This window comes from Geotrypetes seraphini, chromosome 8, assembly GCF_902459505.1.
Source record: "Geotrypetes seraphini chromosome 8, aGeoSer1.1, whole genome shotgun sequence".
NCBI classification, from domain to species: Eukaryota; Metazoa; Chordata; class Amphibia; order Gymnophiona; family Dermophiidae; genus Geotrypetes; species Geotrypetes seraphini.
The window spans coordinates 171,259,504-171,286,424 of NC_047091.1; the positions used below are offsets into that span (position 1 = coordinate 171,259,504).

Here is a 26,921-nt window from a genome sequence, read left to right on the forward strand (position 1 = left end):
TGCTTTTCAGGTTTCGATATAACGCAACTTAGACAGAAGGGGCAGTACAAGTAGGAACACAACAGCATATCTCAGTGCCAAGGCATAGATTATAAAAGGTGCTTCATTTATATAACGCAAAACTACACCAGACAGGAGCTTTCTAAACAGAAGTTTAAACTTAATTCTAAAATAGACAGGAAACCAATGCAGTTCTCTCATAAATAGTATAACATGATCCAATCAAGTCAGTCCCACCACCACCTTTACTGCTGTGTTTTGTACAACTTGCAGTGCCTTATGGTTCACTTGCATTAACCCCATATATAAGCTGTTGCAAGTGTCGTACGGGGCTCTTTTATTAGAGCTTACAAGGAAGAGCTGAAAAGTTCCCAGTCCAACCAAGAAGGGAAAGATGTGGAGTCATGAAACTTAGCAAATTATTCCACATATTCACCTCTGAATTAAACACATAGCACATCATGTCTGAGGTTTCTATAATCCTTCCAAAAAACACTCTGATGTCCAGTCACTAAATACTAGTCCACTGCTGCAATCGCCTCCAAATCACTCAAAAATTGTCACAGAAAACAGTCATATGGAGCAAGATCTGGTGAGTAGGATGGATGGTGTATGAACTGAAACCCAACTGTGTCAAAACATCCATCCCAGGCAGAGGGAGTAGTTCCATGTACTGTACAAGCTTGTCTTCAGCTTAAATCCCTCACGAAGGAAGTAAAAGAACTGAGAGAAGAGGTGGCAAGATTGAGAAGATTGAATTCTCCTCTAAGATCCTGGGCATTATCCTGGGACTCTGCATTGTCATTTCAGGATTTGATAATTCCTTGAAGAAAAGCATCCGTGAGAATGAGATGTACATTGATGAAATGGTTCATGAGGTGTCAAAGATTTCCAGTAGTGGGGAAGAGGCTGTGCTGAGGGAAGACAGCTGGAATCAGATTACAGAACATAGCTCACCTATCCGAGAAACAAACTTGAGTGGGCATACCTGCAGTACCCTGGCACCCTCGGGCTGCCTGGGCCCACTTCTAATGAAGGGACCCACCAACGCCCCCAAAGATCATGTGGGTGCTAGAAATAAACTTCCGATCTACCTGCTCCAAGGCCGCGCTGTCCCCTGGTAAGCCAAAAACTAGAAGCCGTGACCAGCAGTTTAGCCCCTAGTCAGACAACCCCACCGTTGACCAACAAAAGCAAAGTAAAGCGCTGTGCAAGCCAAAGCAGTACATCCCTTGCCGCTAAAAGGTATTTATACCAACAACTGTCAGGGACAGAAAGAACCCTAATGAGAGGACAACTTACAGCCCTCCCCTGGCTGGCTAACCTGCTGACCATACAACTAAAGCTATGCGGCCTAAGCATGGGCGAGCAAGCAACAAGCCCACACCTGAGACCTACCACAGGCTATCTAAGAAACATGGGAGACATAAAACCCTAGAGCAAGTAGCAGTAACAGGGCAGTCAATGCGCCAGGCCAGGTTGCCATCTGAAAGGGCCGCAGCCCCTGGACAAACACTCGCACACACTGCAAGGGCTCCCAGCACCAAAATGATCCTCCATAATAACCAAAGACCCAAAGGAGCCTCCTCCCCGCTAACTAAAAGCCCAGTAGGGCGGATCCAAGAAAACCCCCACCACAGCCAGAGGGTACCGCAAGGTCGCTGATGCGTCCATATTCAAAAACATAGAAGTCGCGGCATCTGCTGCTCAATTCAGCCCCAGGGAAGAACACCAGCCCTGATGCGACTCTTACGATCACGGCCGATAGTAAGCATTTGTCTCTTTCATGCGGTGACAAAAGCAATAAACAAACGCCCCTTAACACTGCGCTCAAAAAAATCCAGCGCCAAATCTTCCCACTGACCGTCGTCTCACTAGGGCAATAAAAACTGGACACTATCGTACTGATCACGCCCCAAGTTCAACTGTACCGGTTTAAAGTCTACGCAGCCAACACAAACCTGCCAAATAGCCTATCCACTGGAGCCAACCGCCAAGCACCTTTAGTTCAAAAAGGCAAATCAGGATCCTAGGCCAAATGCTCAAATGAGCCTGTGTAAGCTCCTGCCGCCTCAGACCACGAATCACACAAATACCCTGACAAAAATTGCAAGAAACCAACACCCACCCGCCAGCTCAGACAGAATGGCCACTGAATTAGGCCGCCAACTTGCCTCCGGGACCAAGAGAGCCGAAGCCCCTGAAAGAGTAAACTGCTGGAAAGCCGGTACTCTCTTAAGAGTGCCTTTTTTATTTTTAACTTATGTGGGAAAGGAGAAACACAGAGAAGGCACAGTGTCTAATAGGGTAAGGGACCTGGGAGGGTCCAGGTGTTACCCAAAGAGGGTGAGGTAGGGAGCTGGGAGGGCCTAGGTGTAACCTCCAAAGCTGACACACACCCCTTTCCAATAGCCAAGCCTGGCCCAAAATCCACAAGCAGAAGTCAGGAGCTGTGAGGAACACATCTATTCAGCCTGCTGGAGATAGAGTATACTGGTTGGCCAGGAAGCTGTGCATCCAATATATTCGAGGACAACTCAGTGCTATCTCCACCTGCTGGTTGATGGATGTAATCCCACTAGTCTCTGAATTCATCTGCTGCTGATGACAAGGAAGTACCAGATCTTGCCAGAGGGGGGAATTCTGGACAGACTGTCTCACGAGACTGCCGCTTGAGATCAAAGGAGCTATTTCGACCAGTGTGGCTGCCATGGAGAGAATGACTAGAGCTCATTCTTAACCCACCTATATCACAAGACCACCAGTGATTGTAAAGTAAGCTTAGGGTGCAAGGCAGGCTAGGCTGGGCCAAAATACTGATTCAGATTATTATTATTTTTAGTACTTATATACCACATGTAGCCTAAGTGGTTTATATTCAGGTACTCAAGCATTTTTCCCTATCTGTCCCAGTGGGCTCACACACTATCTGATGTACCTCGGGCAATGGGGGTTTAAGAAACTTGCCTAAGGTTACAAGGAACATAAAAACATAGAAAATGATGGCAGAAAAGGGCCATCGGCCCAAAAAGTCTGCCCACTCTAAGAACCCTCACCCCTAAGCACTTCCTCGAAGTGAACCCACATGCTTATCCCATTTTTTCTTAAAATCGAGCACGTTGCTGGCCTCAATTACCTGAAGTGGAAGGTCATTCCAACGATCAATCACCCTTTCAGTAAAGAAATACTTCCTAATGTCACCAGGAAATCTCCCACCCTCGATTTTTAACGGATGCCCTCTTTGCCTAGGTACTGTAAGGAAAAAGATGTCTTTTTCTACCTCAATACGGCCAATAACATATTTGAACATCTCTATCATGTCTCCCTTCTCTCTGCGTTCCTCGAGAGAGTATAGCTGCAACTTACCTAGACGTTCTTCATAGGAGCCCATCCTAATGGCCATTCGCTGAACCAACTCTATTCTCAGATTATCCTTTTGATAATATGGCCTCCAAAATTGAATACAATATTCCAGATGAGGTCTCACCATGGACCTGTACAACGGCATTACAACTTTGGGCTTTTGGCTGACAAAACTTCTACGGATGCAACCCAGCATTTGTCTAGCCTTGGATGATGCTTTCTCCATTTGATTGGCAGTCTTCATATCCTCACTAATGATTATTCCTAGGTCCTGTTCTGCAACAGTTCTTGTTAAGGTCTCATCATTCAGGGTGTAAGTTCTGCGTGGATTTCCACTGCCAAGATGCATAACCTTACACTTTTTGGCATTAAAACTCAGTTGCCAAAGTTGTGGACCATTTTTCTAGTACGAGTAGGTCCTGCGTCATATTGTCGGGCACGGTGCTTTTGCCCACTAAACTAAACTAAATCTTAGGTTTGTATACCGCACCATCTCCATGGTCATAGAGCTCGGCACGGTTTACAAGGAATTGTGAAGAGAGAGGAACTACAAGGAAAGGGGTTAGATGAAGATCGGAGGGAAGAGGAATGTTAAAGAGCTAGGATGTCAGATGGGGGGGGGGAGTGATTAAGTTTTTGAGAAAAGCCAGGTTTTAAGATGTTTGCGGAAGGGTTTGAGAGCACTCAGGTTCCGAAGAGGGGAGGTAAGGTTATTCCAGAGCTCGGTGAATCTGAAGAAGAGGGAAGTCCCCAGTTTTCCTGGGTGGGAAATGCCTTTTAATGAGGGGAAGGATAGTTTTGATTTTTGAGTAGGTCTGGTGGTACTAAGATTCGAGGAATTCCAGGACAATGGGATTAATGGAGGAAGGATGCCGTGGAGGATCTTGAAAGTTAGGCAGATGCATTTGAAGTGGACTCTGGAAATTATCGGAAGCCAGTGAAGCTTGGAGAGGAGTGGTGAGACGTGATCAAATTTACTTTTTGCAAAGATAAGCTTGGCCGCGGCATTTTGAATCCGCTGGAGTCTGTGGAGGTTTTTCTTCATTAGGCAGATGAAGATGGAATTGCAATAGTCCAGTCTGGAGAGGATGATGGATTGGACGAGAACGGCGAAATGTTTTTGATGGAAACAGGATCTTACTGTTCTCAGCATATGAAGGCTGAAGTAGCATTTTTTTACCAGGGAGTTGAGGTGGTCGTTGAAGGACAGTGTAGAGTCAATGATGATGCCCAGGACCTTGCTGGAGAATTCGAGCTGCAGGGTGGAGCCGGAGGACAGTGGGATTGAGGTGGGTAGCTGAGCTAATTTTGGGCCAAGCCAAAGAAGTTTTGTCTTGGATTCATTCAATTTCATTTGGACGGTGTGGGCCCAAGATTGCAGGTTCGAGATACAGGAGGATATGTTCTCTGAGAGATCATTGAGGTTCGAGTCTGTCTCCAGAAGGACAAGGATGTCGTCAGCATAGGTGTAAATTGTTTCAAGGGAGGATAGCTGGAGGAGTTTTAGGGAGGACATATAAATGTTAAAGAGGATAGGAGATAGAGGTGAACCTTGCGGGACTCCACAGATTGGTATCCAGGGGGAGGATAAGGTGCCATTCTTGTTGACAGTGTAGGAACGGGAGCGAAGGAATTTTGAGAACCAATCAAGGACTGTAGAGGAGATGCCAATCTCGGAGAGATGGTAAAGTAGAATGTCGTGGTGAACAACGTCGAAAGCGGCAGAAAGGTCAAATTGTAGGAGGACGGCGAACTTGTTGCGGGAGTGAAGTTGTTGGACCTTGGAGATTAGGGAGGTCAGAAGGGATTTGGTGCTGAAATTGGGGCGAAAGCCATATTGGTAGGGTAGGAGAATGGAGAATTTCTCTAGGTAGGATGAGAGTTGGGTCGATATGATGGACTCGAGCATCTTGGTTAGGAGGGGGATATTTGTTATTGGGCAATAGCTGGATGGAGCGGAAGGGTCGAGGTCGGGTTTTTTCAGTAGCGGGGTTAAGGCGATATGGCCCATTTCTGGGGAGAAAAGGCCCAAATGTAGAGCAGAGTTTAGGAGTTTGGTAATGGAAGTTTAGCGTCATCGGCAAATAATGTAATTTTACCTTGAAGTCCCTGAGGCAGGTCCCGTACAAAGATATTAAATAGGATTGGACCCAAGACCGAGCCCTGCGGCACTCCACTGTTCACTTCTGACGTTTCGGAGGGAATACCATTTACCACCAACCTCTGGAGTCTGCCACTGAGCCAGTCAATATTTCTCCTATTCCCAACGAACTCATCTTGTTCAATAACCTACGGTGTGGGACACTATCAAAAGCCTTACTGAAGTCCAAATACACGACATCCAGGGACTCTCCCATATCTAGCTTTTTTGTTACCCAAAGAAGCTGATTAGATTGGATTGGCAGGACCTTCCCTTTGTAAATCCATGCTGGTGGGGATCCCTCAGCCTCTCGTCGCTCAGGATCGTATCTAATTTGTGTTTAATCAACGTTTCCGTAAGTTTACACACTATTGATGTGAGACTTACCGGTCTGTAATTTGCAGTCTCCGATCTGCATCCCTTTTTGTGGAGCGGAATGATATTATCTGTTTTCCAGTTCAATGGGACTCTTCCCGTGCTTAGGAAAAGATTGAAGAGCGCAGCTAATGGCTCCACCAGGACATCTCTCAATTCCCTAAGCACTCTGGGGTGCATTTTATCCAGTCCCATGGCTTTATTCACTTGGAGCTTTGATAGTTCTTGGTAGACGCTGCCGGTGGTAAATTCAAAATTCCAGAACAGGTCTTCTGAGCTCTCCCTTGTCTGCAGCTGCGGACCAGAATCCAGCGCCTCACAGGTAAAGACTGAGCAGAAGTATTCATTGAGTAGTTCGGCTTTATCGGAGTCTGATTCTACATAGTTATCGTCGGGTTTCCTTAGGCGCACTATCCCGTCTATGTTCCTTTTTCTGTCACTAACATACCTGAAAAAGGATTTATCCCCTATTTAATATTCTTAGCTAGATTTTCTTCCATCCGGAGTTTGGCATCTCTGACTGCTGTTTAACAGTTCTGGATTTCACCAGATAGGCTTCTTTAGCTTCCAGTCATTGTGATTGTTCGTAGGATACAAATGCTCTCTTCTTCTGTTTTAAGAGTTCCGAGATCTTCGCGGAGAACCATTGGGGTTTATTATTTCTGACGTTTACTCACTGCTTTTATATAGAGGTTGGTTGCTTCCTGTAGGGTAGATTTCAGAGCTAACCACAGTACCTCCACACTATCTGTTGTGTACTGGTTTTGCAGTGCCTCATAGACAAAATCTCCCATGCTCTTTAAGTTAGTGCCCTTAAACTTAAGGACCTTTGTGGATGTGTTTGACTTAGTGAAACCCTTCCTGAGGTGAAACCACACTATGTTGTAGTCACTGGAGGCCAGCGCATCACCCACCGAAACCTCTGACACTAGCTCCGTTGGTGAGTATTAGGTCCAGTATCGCCTGATCCCTAGTGGGCTCCAATACCATCTGTTGGAGTCGTGCTCCCCTCATGGAGGTTAGTAGCCTTCTGCTGCGCTGGTCGTAGCGGAAAGTTTGTTCCAGTCTACATCAGGCATATTGAAGTCCCCCCAATAGTACGGTGTCTCCACAAAGGGTGATAGTCTCAATGTCTTCGATCAATTCTTTTTCTATGTCATCCTGTTGTCTTGGAGGTCTGTATACAACACTCAAGATACAGGCATTTGTCATTTCCCCTGGCCAGGAACAGCGTGGGATTTGAACCTACAACCTCAGTGCTCTAACCACTGCACCACACACTCCCAGTTTCAGCTGAAGCTGAGCAGTGAGGTCTGCCCTCTGGTCATACAAACTGGCTCATCTCTGTCGGAGAACAGAATACTTTGTCAGACAGACCATAGCTGCTGTGGTATGGCAATCAGCGCAGTTTTTTTCTAACCACTTATGAGAAATGTTGACCTTAAAATCGCAGAAGCGTTAATATGTTAGTTGCATTAAAAATTAAAAAGTTTCACTTACAACTTTTGTTGACCTTCCTTTTTTTTTAATGATGGAATTAGTTCACAGTGCTGGAGGCAAGGTATGCAAGTGTTATGTGCCAGCTCTCTGGGTACAGGGCATGCATGAACACCCAGTACTACGTGCAGGGAAACGTAAATTGTTTTGGAACCTTGGCTCTGTGTCCAGGTACAATTTACAAGTGCATTTAGTTAAGTAGACTAAAGAAAGCAGTTTCAGGAAGAGGGGGTGGAGACTTGCGGTTTGGCACCTTAACTTTAGTAATATGTACAGATATGTTTGTTTCAGCGATTCCCTCCGGCCACTTTAAGCTTCCAGCTCAAAACAAAAACAGCATCTTCCAAGACCTAAAATAGAAATTAAGGCTCATGGCACTAACTGCTAACTGAATTTCCCCCCCCACCTTAATTTCTTCACCTTGCATGGATAACTATGGCTCCTTCCATTTGCACCCCAAAGCTAATCAATACATATTGCTGTTCTCAAAACGCTCAGATTTGCCTTTCCTTCTCTGCCTTCTTCAAGCTTACTGGAGACTGTGTCATATCCCTGAAGCTCAGCCTCTTCCCCCCCAACCCCCACCCCCACCCCCAACAGCATAAGATGAGTAAGGGAATGAAGAGAATACAGAATTTCTAACCTTTAAAAAGTAATAGTGCAACAGTTCAAATAATACTCAAAACAGTTTTGGGCACATGCACAGTATCTTTTGAATTCCCCAGTCAAAATTAAGTCATGCGTCACAAAATGCTCTCTAACTTTCCATCTATGGAAATGATAATACTCAGGCACACACATCAACCAAGTTCTTTTATCAATGCAATGCAATTTACAAAGAAAAAAAATTCAGTGCCAAAAGGTCATAGGCTCAGAGCAGATGTGGTCCCTCTCCACAAAAGTGGAAGTAAGAAGAAGTAGGGAATTACATGCCGGTAAGTCCGACTTCTGAGGTAAGCAAATTAATGAAAACACTTTTAAAACAGAGATTGGTAAAGTTTCAGGAATCCTATGGATTACAGGACCGGAGGCAACATGAATTCCCTAGAAGTAGGTCTTGTCAGACAAATCTGATCAATTTCTTTGACTAGGTGACCAGAGAATTGGATAGAGCAGAGGTAGGCAATTCCAGTCCTCAAGAGCCGGAGCCAGGTCAGATTTTCAGGATATCCACACTAAATATGCATGAGATAGATTTGCATCTCAAGGAGGCAGTGAATGCAAATGCCTCTCATACATATTCATTGTGGATATCCTGAAAACCTGACCTGGCTCCGGTTCTCGAGGACCTCAGTTACCTACCCCTGTGATAAAGGATGTGCGTTAGATGTGGTGGTGTACGAGTACAGTGGTACCTCGGTTTACGAGTGCACCGGTTTGCAAATGTTTTGCAAGACGAGCAAAACATTTGCAAAATCGGTGCCTCGGAAATCGAGCATGGCTCGATTTACGAGCAACCCCCCCCCTGCAATCCGGCACCCCCCCTGCCTCGAACTGGCACCCCCCCGCCACGATCCGACCCTCCCGCCATGATCCGACCCCCCCCCAACACAATTGGGCACACCCCCCCGCCGCTTCTTACCCTCATCTGGGCACTCTTGAAGACCGGCCCTCGTCTGCTGGGCCTTGAGCATGCTCAGATGCTCAAGGCCCAGCAGACGAGGAGTCCGATCTTCTAGAGTGCCCAGATGAAGGTAAAAAGCGGCAGGGGGGTGCCCAATTGTGTCGGGGGGGGGATGTCGGATCGTGTCAAGGGGGTGCCCAATCGTGTCGGGGGGGGGGTCGGGTCATGTCGGGGGGGGGGCGGATCGTGGCGGGGGGGTGCCGGTTCGAGGCAGGGGGGTGCCTGATCGCAGGGGGGGGGCCTTCGAGGGGAGCAATTCCGGTTCTCAGGGGGGGGGGGGGGAACGCATCAAAGCGAGTTTCCATTATTTCCTATGGGGAAACTCGCTTTGATAAACGAGCATTTTGGATTACGAGCATGCTCCTGGAACGGATTATACTCGTAATCCAAGGTACTACTGTATTTAGATTTTAGCAAAGCCTTTGATAGTGTTCCACACAGACGTCTAATAAATAAACTGAGTGCCCTTGGAATGGGTCCCAAAGTGACAGGCTGCGTCAGGAACTGGTCAAGTGGAAGGCAACAGAGGGTAGTCATCAATGGAGATCGCTTTGAGGAAAGGGATGTTACCAGTGGTGTGCCTCAAGGTTCTGTTCTTGGGCCTGTTCTTTTTAACATTTTTATATATGATATTGTTGAAGGGTTGTCGGGTAAGATTTGACTCTTTGTGGACGATACCAAAATCTGCAATAGAGTAGACATGCTGAATGATGTGAATAACATGAAAAAAGACCTGGCGAAGCTTGAAGAATGGTCTGAAATTTGGCAGCTAAAATTAAATGCTAAGAAATGCAAGGCCATGCATTTGGGCTGCAAAAACCCAAGGGAATGGTACAGTTTAGGGGGTGAAGAACTTATGTGCACAACAGAAGAGCGGGACTTGGTGTGATTGTATGTGATGATCATAAGGTGGCCAAATAGGTTGAAAAGGTGACGGCGAAAGCTAGGATGCTAGGTTGCATAGGGCGAGGTATGGCCAGTAGGAAAAAGGAGGTATTGATGCCTCTGTATAAGACTCTGGTGAGACCTCATTTAAAATACTGTGTAACATTCTGGAGGCCGCACTTTCAAAAAGATATAAAAAGGATGGAGTCGGTCCAGAGGAAGGCTACTAAAATGGTGTGTGGTCTTTGTGATAAGGCATATGGGGACAGAAAAATCTGTATACTTTGGAGGAAAGGCAGGAGAGAGGGGGGGGGGAGTGGCTTAAGGAAGATGGCCGCGGGTAGCTGGAGTTAGACGCCACGGATGTTCCCGGGCTGCTCTTACCTTTGAAATGGTGAAAAGAAAATCTAAACTTCGGGTTTTTCCCGATGAATCTTTGCCAGCAGCTTCGGGCCCGATGGACGCTTTTCTTCAGCGAGGGACGCTAACACAGCCGGAGGATTTCTCGGCTGGGAGAGACACGCTGGCTGAAGCGTTACAGCTCTCCCTCGAGGCAACATCACTAACCCCGGAAGAGCGGAGTCCTCCGAGTCACCCGGGGGCGTTTGATCAGTCGATGGAAGAGCAAAGTCCTCCGAGTTGTTCGGGGGCGTTTAACCAGTCGACAGTGGAGGAAATGTCCCGGGGTGTTCACTCTCCAGACCTGCTGAGATCGGGAGTCGGCCCAGCAGGAGGAGTGGTGAAGCCAAATCGACTATCAGAGCATTCGGAGGAGTTGGAACAGAAATTGCCTCAGGATTTCCTGACACTGACTTCATCACCTGCTGAAGTTCCAGGTACTTTTTCATCAGAGAATCTGGGTGTTGAACTGATACCAATGCAGAGACCCAAGGTTTTCAACATGGAGACAATTTGGGAAGCAATATCTAGTTTGCAAATCTCTTTGGGAACCCAAATGCAGCAACTTACCACACGCTATACCTCTGTTGTGTCTGAAAAATTTGAAAATGAAAAATAGGATATCCAGCGTTGAAAATAAAGTGGATGGACATGAAACTAGAATAAAAACAGTGGAGTCCCAGGCTTTGGTCTGGGTAAGAGATAGTGGAAACCTTAATTTTAAGGTGGAAATGTTGGAAAATATGACTAGAAGAAGTAATCTTCGGATTATTAACTTTTCAAAATTACCACTTATCTCAGCGCAGGATACATTTAAAAAGTATTTGAAAGTTTTGAAAGTTCCCGAAACCTCCTATCCGCCTCTCACTAAAATATATTATTTACCTACCAGAGTATCTGTTCAAAAACCAAACCAGCAGAATTTGGATGCTGATAGTTTGGATTTGACAAATTTTCTTGAGAGGTCAGGTGAAGAGATACCGGCAACTGCTACGCTACTTGTACAATTTGCTATTGATGCTGACAGGGAATGGATGCTTAAAATGTTTTTTAAGTTTAAAGATGTACCATTCATGACTAAAATACTAAGAATGTATCCAGACGCGTCACGAATGACAAAAGAGAAGAAAACAATTTCTCATTTTGAGACCAAGGGTTCTGCAGTTAGGTGCGAAGTTTGTACTCAGATTCCCCTGTAAATGTGTAATAACCTATCAAGGGAATAGATTTATTTTCTTTGAACCTCAGCAGCTGACAAAATTTATTTCTGCTAAAGAGCAAATTTAAATTCTTGAGAGAATTTCAGTCTCAACCTAGCTCAAGTATAAAGTTTTTGTTCTTTCTCGCTACCATCTTTTATTTTCTTTGTATTATTTGATAAAGATTTCAGCCATTGTAAAGTTTACTCCCCTCTTGATTGAGGTCTAATGATACAAACCAGTAAAATTTATATTTGGGTCTAATGTTTTTGATGTATGAGAAGGAAATTTTTGCTTTGTTTTTGTATTTCTAATGTATATTTTCTTTACTGATTATGGTCTCATTTTAAAGTTTGAACTGGAGTTGTATTACTTTCTTTGTTTTGACTAATATTATGTCAATACTATAAAATGAAAATAAAGAATTATAAAAAAAAAAAAAAAAAAAAAGAAAGGCAGGAGAGGGGAGATATGTTTAAATACCTACATAATATAAATGTGCACGAGTGAGTCTCCTTCATTTGAAAGGAAACTCTGCAATGAGAGGGCATAGGATGAAGTTAAGAGGTGATAGGCTCTGGAGTAATCTGAGGAAATACTTTTTTACAGAAAGAGTGGTAGATGCGTGGAACAGTCTCCCGGAAGAGGTGGTGAAACAGAGACTGTCTGAATTCAAGAGGGCCTGGGATAGGAAGTGGGATTTCTCAGAGAGAGAAAGAGATAATGGTTACTGCGGATGGGCAGACTAGATGAGCCATTTGGCCTTTATCTGCCATCATGTCTCTAAAAAAATACTTCTTTACCAAGATGACAAATGCCCAAATAGCCCACCAGCAGAAATGATAGTAACCAAACTGGTAAAAGGGCATAAGCAGTGTTCTCCCTAGCGTCTTTTAGCTGGGCACTCCACCTGGCTAATTTAGGTGAGCGCCTAGCTGTCTTCCTCCAATAACACACTTCCCCCTCAGAAGTAATATTTTTTGGGAAAAAGTTCCATGCTGGCATTTTCTCTTATGCTATGTCCCCTTCCCTCAGGGCGTCTCTCCCACACTCCCTTTGCAACTGCAACACAACCAAGGGCCCCGCTTCAAGGTCTGTACGGTTCCCGCCGGTTGGTCCTCGACAAGCGGTGGTCACAGCGCGGAAAACGACTTCTCTTGCTGGGTACAGGAAGCAGTGGAGGTAAGGCTAAGGGTTACAGACAATTTCTCATATTTGCAGAGTAGCAGTATAGAATCAACACTAAAAACACACAGATGGATTTCTGAAACAGAATTAATCCCATCATGGTCATTCAAGCTTCCATTCATAATACACCAGTTAAATTACTGCTCATTCAAGTCAAAAACAAACAAACAAACAAAAAAAAACGAAACATGTTCCACTAAATTTATAAAAATACAATCTCAAACCATGTTATTAGTACAGTACTTTCAAAAAACATCTATCCAGTAAGAACAAGGTACTTGAGAAAACACCACAGCACCCTATATAATAAAGAGCTAGCCGCGCATGCGCACTCCTTTTTGCGTGTTCTGTGCGCTGTAGGTCTGTGGCCGCAGGAGTGCGCATGCGCGAGTCCCCAGCCTTGTCCGCGGCTTGAGGCGGCTGACAGGAGCGGCGAATGGCGGGAGGAGGGCTCATGGTCCTGCCGCCGCTGCCGCTCCTGTTCACAGCGGCCTGCACGTCACCGACTCTCCCGCTCCCGCAATAACCACTACCGCTCCTGTTCTTCCCCTCCCTACAGTCACCGCTGCCATTCCTATTTAAAACGGCCTGCTGAGGTTCGCAGCCGGATGTAGCGAACCTCGCAGGCCGCTCTCCACATGGTAGCACGTTCCCTCTGACGCAATCGCGTCAGAGGGAACATGCTACTGAGGTGGACAGCGGCCTGCGAGGTTCACTACAGCCGGCCGCAAACCTCAGCAGGCCGTTTTAAATAGGAATGGCAGCGGTGACAGGAACCATGGATGGAGGGAGGGGGAAGAGGAAAAAGAAGGGCCATGGAACAGGCAGGAAAGGGGGCTGCTTTGGGGGGAGGGGTGTGCTGGAGGGGAAGAACTGGAGGGGAAGAGGAAAAAAAAGGGCCATGGAGCAGGCAGGAAAGGGGGCTGTTTTGGTGGGAGGGTTGTGCTGAGTGCAGACAGCAATCATGGGGGGGGGTAGGAGGAACAGAAGGGGGACATGGAGCAGGTAAGCATTGCAGAACAGGGGGAGAGGGAAAGGGGGCTGCTTTGGCAAGTAGGGGGGCCAGGGAGACATACAGAAAGAAAGACAGACAGACAGGGGACCAGGGAGAGACACAGACACAAAGAATAACAGAGACAAATTAAAAAAAGCTAGACGTACAGACATCTACTCTGGGCAGCGGAAGGAAGGCAGTACGGAGTGCTGCTGGAAGTGGCTGCTGGGAGGAGGGCTTCGAGACGCAGAAGACTGTCCCGAAAGCCCCTGCGGAGAGTTGGGCCAACCTCTCCTTCCTCACCGACGCCGAAGAAGCTGCAGGCCCCGCTCCCTCTCGCGCTCTGAGCACTCACGATTGGCTGAAGGGTGTCGTGCCAGTGCCGCAGGTACAGGGGGATGCTTTTGTTGGAGAGGTGTGCTGGGGGATAGACAGCTTTGCTGGGAGGGGGAGGGGGAAGACACAAGGGGGTCAGGGAGAGGGAAAGGGGGCTGCTTTGGGGGAAGGGATATGTTGGGGCCAGACAGCTTTGCTCTGGGGGGGGGGATGACACAAGGACACAGACACAAACAATGACACACAGGGGGCCAGTGAGACAGACAGAAAGGAAGACATTCAGGCAGCGTCTAAGGAGAGACAGCCAGTGTCCAAGGAGAGAAAAACAAATAAATATAGACAGACAGACAGCGGCCAAGGGGAGAGAATGACAGACACATACATCTATTCTAGCACCCGTTAATGTAACGGGCTTAAAGACTAGTGAGAAATAAATTCCCTTCATCGCTGATAACAGTGACTGGGTTTACTCACTGTAATACATTTTAACATACTATATTTTGCTGAACTATGCTTGCCATGCTGTTTCACCATACCATGTTTTTGTCATGCTATATTTTTATCATGCTTTGTAAACTGTGTTTTGCCATTTTGTCAGACTTGCCCCAGGTACATTAGATAGATTATGAGCCTGCCGGGACAGACAGGGAAAAATGCTTGAGTACCTGAATAAATTCATGTAAACCAGGGATCTCAAAGTCCCTCTTTGAGGGCCGCAATCCAGTTGGGTTTTCAGGATTTCCCCAATGAATATGCATTGAAAGCAGTGCATGCACATAGATCTCATGCATATTCATTGAGGAAATCCTGAAAACCCGACTGGATTGCAGCCCTCAAGGAGGGACTTTGAGACCCCTGATGTAAACCATTCTGAGCTCCCCTGGAGAACAGTATAGAAAAGTAAATGAATGAATAAAGTCCCGAGTGGATGGAATGGATAAATAGAGAATGATTGTTTACACTGTCATACAGGACTAAGATAAAGGGACACGTCATCAAATTAAAAGGTAGCACAAATTATTACATGGATCTCTACTAGCAGCACAGCTGTGGTCTTTGTGTAGTCTTCTTCACAGCTCAAAGCCAACTTGATGAAAGAAAAATATGAATCAAGTCAATGAACCAGGGACAAATGATGTTAGCCCAAAATTAACCTCTTTGATTTGTACTTTCCTACAGCCATAAAATATCAGCTCTGTAGTGCAATCAAAACTATATTGTATTGTAAAACACACACAACATTAATGATGGTGAAAGATTAGCTTTGTTCACTAAATTCATCCTTTAGTGAAAGTAAACTTATTTTAAAAAAGCATAAGAAGCAGGAAGCAACTTAAAAGCAAATGAACAAAGAACAAATTTGCTACTAGCAAATAAAATATGTGGTCAGAATTAATGGCTTTACTGTTTGCATCCCTATAAAATGTAGTTAATTTCACAGAATTCCAGAAACAGAATTCTGCCACTCAGTGCCAAGCAGTCATCCTTTAACACTTAGCCACCATTAGTCCAGGACACAAACAAAGAAACCCCATATTTTGTTCTACGCACACCTATCAATGAAAAGCTGCTAGCGTGTAAACTCGGTTGTGGCATCAAGATCCTCTGTGCATTCTGAACTAGGTAATGCCCAACCTCTCCAACCACTACCAAATCTAGAAGCATTTAAACAATGTTTCCCAAGTTGATCATGATTCCAGCACTTTTGTGGTACATGTTAGGGAGAACGAGAGGGCACTCTCTAAAATTGAAAAGGGATAGATTCCATTCAAACATAAGGAAGTTCTTCTTCACCCACAGAGTGGTAGAAAACTGGAATGCTCTTCCGGAGTCTGTTATAGGGGAGAACACCCTCCAGGTGTTAGACAAGTTCCTGCAGAACTGGAATGTATACAGGTAGGGCCGGTCTAAATAGAGCGCTGGTCTTTGACCAGAAGGCTGGCATGTGAGTGGACTGCTGGGCACGATGGACCACTGGTCTGACCCAGCAGCGTCAATTCTTATGTATGTTGACTACTGCCGCTATGTTAAGTTTGATTTATCAATGTTTCTCAAGTCGGTCCTGGAATAGCCCCCTTGGCTAGTTAGGTTTTAAAGAGGTCCAAAAAGCATATGCATGAAAAATATTTGCATACAACAGACCAATTCGTACATATTCACTGTAGACATCCTGAACACCTGTCTGGCAAGGGAGTACACTTCTCCCTCCGTATTTGCTGCGATAGGGGTTAACAGAACCGCAAATACAGAAAAATCGCAAATAAACTTTTTCATATGTTATTCGCTGTTTTCTATTAAAAACTATCGTGAATATGGTGAAACCGTGAATAACATGGTGGGAGACCTGGCCTGTTCCTGAAGGAGAGGCAAAACACGGTGAAGAAAGTGCTGGGATTCAGTGATTTCTTTATGCAAGCTGATGTAATTTGGGGGAGGAGCCAGCAAGCTAAAAACCGTGAATAATTGAAACCGTGATTGCTGAAACTGCGAATACGGAGGGAGAAGTGTATTCCAGGATTGACTTGGGAAACGCTGATGCGAACCAAACTAACACTACAACATACCTGTAACCATGAAAGTGCTAGGATCTCATGGGACATTCCTCCCAATTCCTAAAAAGCTTCACAAAAGCAGTGCTGCCAGTGGAAGCAAGAAACTGTGGAACCGATGATCTTGATAAAAACTTTAATTAGAACAAGGTGCAGAAAACAACAATATAAAATATCCAATAACACAATGAAACAGAGTACATAAATTGTGGTATAGACCTGACACGGGCCATGTTTCGGTTGTTAAACAACCTTCTTCCGGGGTCCGATGCTGCTATGAATCACAGATTTAAGAATTGCGAAAAACCTCAACAAAATACTGTGCACAACCATGCGTAGTCTTCTACTCGACTAAAGAGGTGCCGCTATGAACCACAGATTTAAGAACTGCGAAAAACCGCAACAAAATACTGCGGTTCATAGCAGCACTAGACCCCAGAAGAAGGTGGTTTCACAACCGAAGCGCGGCCCATGTCGGGTCTATGCCACAATTTATATACCGTGTTTCTTTGTGTTATTAGCTATTTTATGTTGTTATTTTCCGCACCTTGTTCCAATTAAAGTTTTTTTGTTATGAAGATCGTCAGCTCCACAGTTTCTTGCTTTGCTTCTGTATTTGTGGAACTATTTTTATTTATTTAATCATTTATGTACCACTTATAGTCTGGGGTGTCCAACCTTTTGGCTTCCCTGGGGCCGCACTAGCCGAAAAAAAATAGTTCTGATGCCGCGCAAACGCTGCAGCAAGACAAAGGAGGGAGCCGGCAAGACGGTAAACACCCGGGGGCAGCAGAGGAAAACAATGCATCGCCCTCGACCGGGGCCGCACAAAATACTTCACGGGGCCGCAGGTTGGACACCCCTGGTCTAAGTGGTGCATTTTTTCCTGTCTGTCCTGGTGGGCTCACACTCTATCTAATGTACCTGGGGCAATGGGGGGGGGGTTAAGTGACTTGCACAGGGTCACAAGAAGCAATGCATGTTTGAACCCACAACCACAGGGTGCTGAGGCTGTGCCACTATTTGGTTGGGGGGGGGTTAAGTGACTTGCACAGGGTCACAAGAAGCAATGCATGTTTGAACCCACAACCACAGGGTGCTGAGGCTGTGCCACTATTTGGTTGGGGCGGGGGGGTCCGCCGCCAGTAGAAGTGTCAGTACCGAGCGGGCTGTCACTGTTCAACGCTGTACACACGGAGAGAAAGAAGAAGGTAAAAGGCTTTGCCCGGATCCTGTCTTTTCTACTGAGGAGGGGAGGGAAAGAAGAAAAGAATCAAGCGGCACGAGATACCGTTAGAAACGAACGCAGAGGCCGCTCCAGACGTCCTGGCACAGAACTTCCTCGAGGCGTTGCTGAGAGCGCGAGAGGGGGGCTATTTTGGAAAGCCTGCTGACAGAATTTCGTCTTTAGGAGCCGAGTCGCGCCCCTCCCCGGGATCCCCTTCCTCGTTCTCGACCTTCTCCCCCACCCCCTCCCCACTTCGCCGGTCCTACCTTCGAGCGGGTCTTCGCGGTCGAGGCGGCGTCTCTCACACACACACTCACAAGCGCACGGCTTCACTGGTCCATCGCTCCGCCCCCCTCTGACGCGCCCCTTTCCGCCGCGCCCCGCCCTCTCTGACGTCGCTTCCTCGCCCGCGGGTTCTGACGAGAGGGAGAAGCCGAGACGGAGGGTGATGGTTGGGGTGTGGGGGCGTTCGTAGAGCTTTGAGACGTCGGGGCGCGGGCGGCTTCCACCTTCCGGACGTCTCCATGGGGGTGGGGTTTGCCCCGGCGCTAGCTGGAGGAAGGAGCGGGAGAGAGAGCTCGTGTCCAGTGGGCTTTTTTGCGCGTCTATGATGAGCACGTGCCTGCGAAGCGCCTCCTCTGGACTCGTCCGAGCCGACTCGAAAACGTGCGAGCGCGTGCAGGAACTTGCAAGGTCGAACGTGCGCCGCGTGTCTTCCTTCCCACGCTGAAATGCGTGACTATAAGAGGGGGGGGGGTGTTGTTAGTGCAGTGGGGCTGAGAGTTAGGGTGACCAACTCTCCTTTATTTCCCGGGAACTCCTTTATCAGAGGGCTTATGGGCTACATTCACTAAAGTCCACAAATCGATCCTATTCCTGTCCTATCCGTTTCCGAGTCATTCTGGCCCATCGATTCAGTAAAGCTTGGCCGTGCAAGTGATCATATTCGTTCACACGTCTCACCGTAACATCGATTGACGCGCATGCACACACTATCCTTTTTGGTTTTGAATTTGAACCACAGAACGCATGTGCTAGCTGTTTTGGACTTCACTGAGTAGAAATGGGGTGGTGTTTAATCGCAGACGTCATTGGTGGGCTCTGAATGCGCCTACCGCAAAGCATTGTTGTCATAAAAAAATGCAATATAAGAACTGTACTTTTTACCAACCTCTCCTCGGCATACTCATGTTCCAAAATAAGCAGATAGCGTAGCCGATGAGCGACGTCCATTTCTCTCATTAAGAGAACTGTTAAATTGCTAGAAGGCACAATAGTTAACAGCAGTTGAATGCGCTGGGATCACGCACTGTTATATACAGCCTACGAATCCCAGGAGGCTGTGCAGCTCTTTCTGCCGTGAAGCACGAAGCAAAGACGACCTCGTGACGTCAGATGCACACGACGATCTAGCTGGAAGGAAGGGGGGGGAAGAATAGCTGGCCCTTAAAAGTTATTTTTGATTTTTTTTTAAATGTGGCATTGATATATGAAATGTAGAATGCGCAAGGAGAGCACGGGGTTAATCCGCGATTTTCTCACCATGCACATTACAAATCCAAGATTCACTCCCATGCTTGCTATGCGCATTCCAAAAAAATATTTCTAACACTTATGTACATGAAAGTTTACATATATTTAAAGTTTACATATATTTTGGATTTTTTGCGGGGTAGATATATATTTTTAATGGGGTTCTTAACATGCACGTGGCAGTTGTTAGGCAGGAATAGTCGGCGAGGAGGTAAAGCGACTGGTCCTCAGCAGTCGAAACTTTTTGGACCAGAAAGGCCAGTCGGTTTGGACAAAATGGTTTCATGAATCGATGCCTTAAGAAATTTACATGCCTTTTTACTCATTTGCATGTGCAGATCGAATCGGGTGTGGATGGGGTCTGGAGGAAGGTTAGTGAATCAAGCCATAGTAGGAAAGTGAGCGCAAATCGAGCGGTATACAATCATTTCGCTTAGTGAATCTAGCCCTTAGTTCAGCTGCATCAGTGGACAAAAATACTACAATTACCATGTTTCCCCAAAAATAAGACACTGTCTTATCTTAATTTGGGGCCCAAAAAAGACACTAGGTCTTATTTTTGGGGGAGGTCATATTTTTTTTCATGTACAATGATTATCTCTCCCGTCCTCTCCTCCACCCCAATTCTTCCTATTTCCTTTCTCTCCCCCATATGTGCAGCATCTTTCCTCCCCTCTCACCCATCCCCTTGTGCGGTATCTTTCTATTCCTCCCCCTCCCATCCCCCTGTGCAGCAACCCTTGCAGCTTCTATTCCTCCCATCCCCCCCCCCGTGGAGCATTTTTTTAATCCCTCCCATCCTCCCCCACCGCACACACCCCCTCTCCCTGCTGACCCTTCCATCTCTCCTACCCATCCGAACCCCAACCACAAGACCGAAATACAGTACCTTTTAACAAACCGCATTGTCAGCAGCACAGGCCCCATCGTGGATGACATCCTCAGGAACGTGGCAGAGGAAAACCCGGGCGTGAGAAAGCCGCGATGGGATCTTTGCTGCTGATGATGCGGTTTGTTATAAGATACTGTATTTTGGTCTCGCGGTCAGGGTTCGGATGGGGGGGAAGCACTGCTGCCGCCGGCAACTAGGGCTTGTTTTCCAAGTTAGGGCTTATATTGAGACCTACCCTGAAAATCATGCTAGAGCTTATTTTTGGGGTAGGCTTATTTTCGGGGAAACACGGTACTATTAATTATTTCTATAGTGCTACCAGATGCATGCAGCGCTGCACAGAGTCACAAAGAAGAAAACAATCCCTGCTAGAAAGAGCTTAAAATCTAAACAAAATACATACAGGTTAGGACTAACAAACATGCATATTTGTAAATTATTATTCTGTATTGTGACCTGTATACTATATATAATGTAAATTAAACGTTTTTCCACTTACAGAGGAAAGTACCAGTATATAATAATTGAAAATCGGTTTGGTTACAACAGAGAAAGGTTCAGATCCATGGCCCCTTTTCTTTATTGCAAATGAAAATCCTAAACCATGAAGATACTGCTGACTAGGGTTACAATATTTGTTAAGACAAAAAAGGACACATGATCCCACCTTGCCCTATCATGTCTTCTTATTCCCAAGTCTTTCACTAACTCTGTCCTCCACTCCTATCCAGCAGGTCCTTCTGTCTCTCCACTTCCATCCAGTGTGCTCATGTCCAGTAGTGTAAAGTAAGGGGGGGGACCGCCCCGAGTGCTGTCTTGTTGGGGGCACTGGTACCTCTCTGCCCCCATCGCAGGCCGGAGAAGCTGCTCACACTGGCAAATATTTAAAGAAGTACGGGGGAAGGGAGGGCATGAGAGTGGTGTGAGGGGCGGAGAGGCGGGGCGCCCCTTACCCTCATTACACCACTGAGTGTTTTGTCCCTCTTTCCCATTCAGTGCACCCCCTCTCTCCACACTTCCATGCAGTACATAGTTCCCCTCTCTTGGGTCTCCTCTCTGACTCTCCCCACACTTCCATCAAGCAAGTCTCCTTTTCTCTCATCCTTCCATTTAGCGTGCCTCCTCCCTCTCCTTCCAAACAACATCTTCCCTCTACCTCTTTTCTATCCAGTGCTCCCTCTTATTCTCCTCATCTTTCCATCCAGCATCTTCTTTCTACCTCTTTTCTATTATGTCATCTTTTTCTCTCCTCAACCTTCCATTTAGCATGTCCTCCTTCCATTTCCCTCATCCTTTCATTCCGAATCTGTCCCATCCTTTCATACATCATCCCCACTCTATTCCTTTTCCATTCAGGGTTCCTTTTTTCTCTCCCCATCTTTCCATAGCATGTCCCCTCTTTCTGTACCCATCCAACTTCTCTCTACCCTTTTTTCATCCAGTGTCCCCTTTTTGTTCTCCTAATCCTTCCATTTTGCATGTCCCCCTCTTTCCATCCAGCGTCTTCCCTCTTCCACCCAGGGTCCCCTTTTTCTCCCATCATACTTCTATTACCATGACCTCCCCATCCTTCCAAACAATGTCTTCTTGTTCTCCCTACCTTTCCATCCATCTTTCTCACACCCCTTCCCAGGTTCCCTCCTGTTGCTGCTTCCAGTACGCAAAAAGAAGAGCTATCATAATAAACCAGGATCTGAAAAATGTTGAGAAGAAAAAACATGAAGTAGTTTAAAAGAGTCAGCAGTAAGGTTACCATATATCCGGGTTTCCCTGGACATGTCCTCTTTTGCGGGTGCTCCATTGGGCATCTGGGGGCTTTTTTTGTTTTCCACCTTTTGTCCAGTTTCAGGGCAGCAGTGAGCAGTAGTAACTGGCAAGAAGGAACAGGTGCGCAGAACCACTGTCCTCAGGCATGCATTGTTGGATGTGCCAGTCCTCTGCCCCGGAACAGGAATTAACATCAGAGGGGGCAGAGGACTGACACAACCGACAGTGCACATCTGAACACAGTGGCTGTGCTAGCCTGTTCCTTGTCTGTTATTACTGCTCACTGCTGCCCTGAAACTTAACAAAAGGTGGAAAACATGCATCTTACCATGCACTTTACTGAACCTCCTCTTTCCCAATGCATCAAGGAGTAAAGCAGCATTAATTTGCATGCTAACTACATAGTGTGTTAGGAGGCATGGACAGGGCAGAGAAAGAATGTAGACTACATATTTCAATTAATGCATGGTACTTAGGGGAATTCTATAAATGGCGCTCAAAATTCATTGCTGTAAAAAAATCAGCACTAAATTCAATACCGTTAAGTTCGTGCAGCCTTTATTGAAGCTTAGCACCAATTCCTGCACCTAACATTTGGTGCCCGATTTACACCTGCTGAAAGCTGATGTAAATGCTTGTGCCTAAGATGCACTGAGAGATAACTTTTTGGAGTACCCAGACACACCTATGGCCACACCCCTTTTACAGTTAGGTGCCATGCCATATAGAATAGAGAGCATGGCCAGATGTATGTGCAAAATTTTAGTGGGTGCCAATTAATGTCAATTTCTGGTCATTAGCACCCAATTATTGATGTTAATTGTGTGTGGGAGTACACCCAGATTGTGGTATGCAAATCTGGGTGCCATATATAGAATCCAGGGGTTACTGTGCACTGCCAAGAGGAAGCAGTAAGGGCACCCACCTTAATCATAAAAGTCTTTTTTTTTTTTTCAAATTCTTTATTCGTTTTCAATCTTACATCAAGTGCACAAACAATACAATTAAACACATCACTTGACAATCTTTCTGATTTATCTTACAATACATAAAATTACCACCCTCCCCTCCCATCATTCCTCTATTATTTCCCCAATAAGAAAAATGTAAAATATACCTCCCCTCCCCCCAATCATTAGACGAATATGTTAAAAAGAAACCCAAAAATGGTCTTAGAGATATTTGGAGCATTGATATTAAGCATCAAATTTCAGCATCTCAATGGCCACAAATTTGGTCTTGGAGGATGAGATGTACAGTGTCTGCATCTATGAGTCAAACTTGGTTTTTTCTTCTGCATAGAGCATTTTGGACCCCAGTTAGACTACAAAAGTTAAATAGTTCAAAGTCTAATAGATGTTGGCACTATAATCTTGAAGTAGGGACTTTAGATCATCTTTTGTTTTATTGTCCCTTTATCTTAGCCTTTTGGAACTCAATTTGGGATCAAGTAAATTGTTTATTGGAAAAGCATGTGGCATTATCTTATGATACAGTACTTTTTGGTATGTCTATGAGGAAAAAGAGCCAAATATCATCACATAACAATAAACTTTTATTGATAATGACAGGAGTCGCCATTCAGCATATCACAAGTAATTGGAAAAATTACAGTAGACTCAATTATAATTTCTGGTGGAACTCATGTCACATATATAAAATGGAAAGAGCAATAGCTATACAACAAGGAAGCTTTAAGAAACTTAATAACATTTGGGAGCCATTAACTTCTTATTGTAATGAGTAAACACCATTTTCTATTGTAATCATAAAAGTCTTAAGGTTCGGTAAAGAACCTTTTGGTGTAATAACTGCATAGGGTCAGTGTTCCGTCTAAGACAGTGGTCTCAAATTCACGGCCCGGGGGCCACATGCGGCTCGCCAGGTACTATTTTGAGGCTCTCTGTATGTTTATCATAATCACAAAAGTAAAATAAAACAGTTTCTTGATCATATGTCTCTTTAGCTATACATTACAATATTATTATTAAGACTTAGCGAAAAGAAAGATTTATAAACTATAAAGAGTTTTGCCTCATGCAAAATTGTCATTTCTTTAATAAGATATTAACGATATTTTTCTGAGGCTCTCCAAGTACCTACAAATCAAAAATGTTGCCCTGCATAGGGTTTGAGTTAGCACTGGTCTAAGGGCTATATTCACTAAGCAAACTGATCGTGTACTGATCAGTTTGCGACCACTTTACTATCAAATTTCCCTCCGGCCTGATTCACTTACCTCTCCTGCGATCCGCTTGGAATCCTTGCATGCAACTGAGGTGAAACGCATGCAGATTGGACAGCGACCCAATTCATTACACCAAATTTCCGATCCGACTGGGCTGGCCGATCACCTGAAGAAGCGACTGCTGGGGACCAGTCGAAAACGTCTTTCCGACTGGAAGCCCTGCTCTTTGCCCTGCAATCTCTCCTGCCTGCTCGCCCCGAATGCTGCCCTGCTATCTCTACTGCTTGCCCTCATGCCGCCTTGCTCTGCCTCTATCTTCCCCTGCCGCATCACCGTTTTGCCCTTCCCCATCAAGCGAGCCTGTGGTTTTAACCCGCGGGTTTAAAGCGGGTTAAAACCACAGGCTCCATTTATCTTTTTGTGAGGGTGGCAAAAGCGGGACCAGCTTTTAGGAGCCACGCAGGTTGGGGTCAGTGGAGGTGGCAGCGTTTTCCCTGAAGTCAAAAGTAAAAGTTTTTTTAAAAAAGATCGCTGCTCCTATGGTCTGTGCATGCACGAGCCATGCAGGCAGATGGGGGCGTTCCTCCGATCGCCCTCATCTGCATGTTTAAGTTTACTGAATCAGTTGGACCTGCCGGGATCGGAACCTGATCGAGCAGGTTAGTGAATCCAGCCCTAAGTTGTGCCTAAGTCCTCCAACCACACTGCTGCCAGTGAGTGGAAGGGGTGCTTCAATATTATGGCCTGGGATAGGCAAGTGAGATTTCTGAGAGAGAGAAGGAGATAATGGTTGCTGTGGATGGGCCATTTGGCCTTTATCTGCCATCATGTTTCTATGTTTGCAATTGCCAGGGATAATTAGGCAGGGTCTCTGGAGTCCTGAAGAACTTTCCTGTCTCTCATTATTGCAAATGTTGGTATTGAAATTTCGCCCCCCCCACTGGCAGGAATACAGGTGGAGGACTCCTGCACAGTTTAGAAGTTACACTGCACAGAATGTTCTGGGCATTCCTCCAACAGTGCAAAGCCTTTCCACTTACCATGTGTTAATATTTGCCTTTAAAGCTGGGAAGGTCAAAATCCTACTTTAGTAAAAGGGCTTCTAACATTTTTATTCACCCAAGGCCTGGTTGCTCTCTTGAATCACTGTTGAAGAGAGTGTACCTTAATTATTTAATCACAAGGCTGATGTGATTTATTACTTTTATATGCTATGAAATGAAATGTTCTATTATTTGGATTTCTTTTATACCTTTTTCAGTGGTAGTTCAAGACTGAACTACATTCAGGTACACATTTCACTGTTTCCCAGAGGGTTTACAATTTAAGTTTGTGCCTAAGGCAATTGAGCGTTATGTAAAGAACATAAGAATACTCTGAACCACTGTTCTTCAACCACCGGTCTGTGAACCGGTGCTGGTCCGCGAAGGGCTGGCAAGATTGATGAACTTCAATTTCCTGCCGGTCTGCGCAGGGCCGGTGAGATCGACGAGATGTCATTTCCAGCAGGGCCGGAGAGATCATGGGGAGCCTCTGACAATGGCTTTCTCCCCTCCCAGCAGCTCTCCTTACTTACCAGCGCAGCGATTCAGGAAGGCAGCTTTGGGGCTTTTGCTGAGTCACAGCCACCTTTGATGATGCAACCTCTTTCCTCAGAGGCGGCGCGACCTATCAAAGGACCTGAGGCTGCCTTAGTAAATCGCTGCGCTGGCAAGTAAGGAGAGCTGCTGGGAGGGAAGAAAGCCACTGTTGGAGGCTGGGGAGCTGCTGGGCAAGGGAAAAAAAAGGGACAGCTGCTACTGGATTTGGAGAGAGGGAGGAGAGATGCTGCTGGAAGGGGAGGAGGGAAAGTAATCTGGGAAGCTGCTGGACAAGGGAAAAAAAGGGACAGCTGCTATTGGACCTGGAGAGAGAGAGAAGGAGAGATGCTGCTGGGAGGGGAGGAGGGAAAGGAGTCTGGGAAGCTGCTGGACAAGGGAAAAAAGGGACAGCTGCTGCTGGACCTGGACGGAAGGAGAAGGAAGATGCTGCTGGGAAGGGAGGAGGGAAAGAAGTCTGGGAAGCTGCTGGATAAGGGAAAAAAAGGGACAGCTGCTACTGGACCTGGAGGGAAGGAGAGATGCTGAAGGGAAGGGAAGAGAGTTACCGCTGGACAGGAGGCGGGGGGAATGGAGAAGGAAAAAAAGGAAGGAAACAGCTGGCAGGGAGATTAGAGGAGGGGAAGGGGAGAGACAGGCATGAGAAAGTAGAGAGATTGATGATGGGAAGGGATCAGCAGAGAAATAAGCAGAGAGGGACAATGATGCTAGATCTGGTGTAGGAGAGATAAAAATGAAAGCAGTGAAGCTGGAATGAATCATGTAAAAAGGAGAGAGGGGGCACAGGCTGGATGGAAAGCGGAGAGGGGCATAGAAAGAAGACAGATAGCATATGGCAGGGGGAGAGGGCAGACAGTGGATGGAAGGGGCAGATGCTGGATTGAAGAGGCAGAGAGGGCAGACGCTGGAAGGAAGAGAGTGAAAAGATGAAAGCAGAAACCAGAGATGACAAAAGGTAGAAAAAAATAATTTTATTTCTATTTTGTGATTAGAATATATCAGATTTGAAATATATATCCTGCTAGAGCTGGTGTTAGACATAACTGGGGACTGCAAAGCCCAGGCAGTGCTTCTTTAGCTTCCAGCTGGCTTAGGGCTCTCTCTGACCAGGCAGCAGTTGCCCTAGTTGCACTCCCCTAACACTATTCCTGTCATGTGTGACTGCA

The 26,921-nt window shown here is 45.9% G+C and overlaps 1 protein-coding gene across 2 annotated transcripts in view; it reads right to left on the minus strand.

Annotated features, from left to right (window-relative positions):
- TPST2 (tyrosylprotein sulfotransferase 2) overlaps positions 1–18,394 on the minus strand; it is a 73,776-nt gene extending 55,382 nt beyond the window's left edge. For both annotated transcript variants that reach the window (XM_033955723.1, XM_033955724.1), the window contains exon 1: positions 18,044–18,394. The gene's annotated coding sequence lies outside the window, so the exon portion shown is untranslated. The remainder of the gene's footprint in view (positions 1–18,043) is intronic.
- Positions 18,395–26,921: the final 8,527 nt, after the last annotated feature.